Source organism: Lycium ferocissimum, unplaced genomic scaffold, assembly GCF_029784015.1.
Source record: "Lycium ferocissimum isolate CSIRO_LF1 unplaced genomic scaffold, AGI_CSIRO_Lferr_CH_V1 ctg640, whole genome shotgun sequence".
In the NCBI taxonomy this organism is placed as follows: domain Eukaryota; kingdom Viridiplantae; phylum Streptophyta; class Magnoliopsida; order Solanales; family Solanaceae; genus Lycium; species Lycium ferocissimum.
This window is the reverse complement of record NW_026726343.1, coordinates 270,764-273,487: the sequence shown is the minus strand read 5'-3', so window position 1 is coordinate 273,487 and position 2,724 is coordinate 270,764. Positions and strand designations below refer to the sequence as shown.

The 2,724-nt window shown below is 42.7% G+C and overlaps 1 long non-coding RNA gene across 1 annotated transcript; it reads left to right on the top strand.

Moving 5' to 3' along the window:
* Positions 1-1,185: 1,185 nt before the first annotated feature.
* On the top strand, positions 1,186-2,092 carry LOC132045299 (uncharacterized). The gene is made up of 2 exons (XR_009412395.1): positions 1,186-1,658; positions 1,757-2,092. It is a non-coding gene; the product is annotated as an uncharacterized LOC132045299 (long non-coding RNA).
* Positions 2,093-2,724: the final 632 nt, after the last annotated feature.

Below are 2,724 nucleotides of genomic sequence, written 5' to 3'. Positions count from 1 at the left end.
AGAGGCTTTAGGTCGCTGCATTTAGCCCTCTTCTTCAGGTAATATATTTAAGTGTGTGTAATAAAACACTAAATATATTTTTTTGAAACGATGACTGATAAATAATTTTTTTGATGACTATGACAGATATGGGTGTGGACTAGGTTGAGACCTTTTCAGCCCATAGCTGCTCACCCTCCCGATGACTATGTTGCTGAGGATATGCCATATGCGCGGAGATGGTCGCGAGGCCGTACCAGAGGTGTGGAGACGCACCATGTCCTTCTCCCGTTTAGGGATCAGTTAGACCGCATGATGGCGCCCGAGGTAAGTTTTTTTGATTCAACATTAGTTTGTTATTTTTGTTAGTCTTTTATTGTTAACCAGTTGAATTCCTTTTATAGGCTTTCATATGGACGCCGTATGATCAGATTTTGGGTCGGTACTTAGGCGTTTTGTAGGGGGTGGTGAGCACATGTGGATAGCACGGTGTCCATTGATCCATATGGACATCGTTGAGCATCACGCGCCCGACCGCGTGTTACGGCAGTTTGGGCATGTACAGAACATACCCACGGCTACACGTTAGGAGCACACCCACTATACCAGGAACGAGCGTTTGATCGACAGTGCCCGCATGGCGGGCGCGTATGCACTAGGAAGTCGATGCATGGAACGCGAGGATGACGACTCTAGTGGCGGTCGGACATAACACTCTGATCCATGAGTACATGATGTGGTACATGCGTATCAGTCGCTCCCTGATTGCCAACCCCTCGACGCCGCGGCCTAATGGCCAAGGATATGCATCACTCTTAGGAGCGTATGAGGCGCTGGTAAGTTTTATTAGTCTTAAACTTAATCCATCATCTTATTATGTATTACTTTACGAATTTATTCAATTCTTAAAATTTGCAAATATATGCAGCTACGGATGACTCTGATGATACGCCATGAAAGCATTCCCCGTACGGAGTCCACCGACCTCGGGATAGCGGCATATGCTGCACGGATAGTTCAGCTTACCAACACTGGTATGACACGAGCACAGGAGTGGCATCGTGTCGATGAGGATGTTCCAGAGCCTGTACCAGAGGGTGTTCCAGAGGGTGGTAGGGCTGATAGAGGTGGTCGGGCTGGCAGAGGTCTAGTAGATGAGCCTGACGATATAGCCCGTCAGGCTCCGTCGACACGGATACCCGTCGACTTCTTCTTCCAGGCCGTCGACTTCACAGAGACCTGGATATACGCCAGAGATGTTCCCACATTATGATCCTTGGTCATCATTTCCACAGGTGCCAGTTAGTGATCTACATATGGGAGACGGAGATGAGGACATAAACTTGGATATTATTTTCGATGACTACTTTCTTCGTCCTACAGCCAGGCCTACGGCACCATCTGCATCTCCGGCTCCGCGGGCCGCTCAGGAGCCCTCTCACATGCCATCTCAGGAGCCCGTCGACACACAGGTTTGTTTTTTTACAATAAAATAATGTATTAATTAATTATTTTATTAATCTAAACTAAATTATTTACATGTATTATAGGTTCATTCTTCTGCGCCTGTGGACCCGTCTCCACCTCCAGCTACAGCTCCGAGTAGCGCTCAGGAGACCGTTGAGGAGCCAGCTAAGAAGCCCTCTGACCAGCCATCTCAGGAGGCCATCGACACACAGGTTTGTTTTTTTACAAAGAAATAATTTATTAAGTAATTGTTTATATGTTATTTCATGTTTAGTTTATGAAACATTAAATTGTTTATATGTTATTTCAGGTTCATTCTTCTGCTCCTGTGGTCCAGTCTCCTTCGATTGAGTCATCTCCTGAGGCATCTACTGAGGCTACTCAGGTGGAGACCGCCGCCGTCTCCCACAGGAAGCATATTTTCACCCAGGGCCTGAAGAAGGGAAGAAAGGATGATCATGCCATAAATCATCCTGTCATTAAGAGGAGGAGAGAGGATCCTGATGATAGTGAGAGTGGTGGGGTTAGGAGGATCCTTAGGCCTTAGGAGATTGTATATTTGTAAATAAAATGTACATTTTATGTTAATATTATATATATTTTTGGGTATTATTTTTTTAATGATAATTAGTTATTTTAGTATTTATTGTCAATTAATAATAACTCGTGCGACGTCCTATATTAATTAGAACCCTATAACGACGATCTAAATGTATATGTATAACAAGTTTTCAAACTTACTTCGGAGCACTTTACAACCCCTAAAACGACGATCTAAATGTATATGTATATTTGATGTAATGAGTCGATATTATTGTACACTAAAAAAAAAATATTAAGTTCTATATAAAATATTTATATTCCGGTGTTTTGAAACGTGACTAATTTTCGGTCAAAGTATGGAAAAAAGCTTAATTTTGAGTTTGATTTCCAAAGAAAGGTTGGGGTGGCCTGGGGGAGGGTTTCACGCACAAATTCTGTGCGTGAAAGAACTTAAGTGTAAAACTACACTTTGGTCCTTTTATGCACATAATCTATGCGTAAAGCCTATTTTGGTTCTTTTTTTTTTTTAATGGGTTATTTTGGTTCCAAAAATTTATTTTTGGGTTAGAAAAGTCTTGGGCTCATGTTGAATCATATAGATAGTAACATCAATAGGAATGGAAATTGGTGTTTTCTGGCAGATCATCGGAGATGGTGGATGGCAGGAAATGGGTGGCTGGGCCGGGTAGATTGGGTAGGCTAGGCAGAAAAAAAAAATTGATACTAATGTGGAGA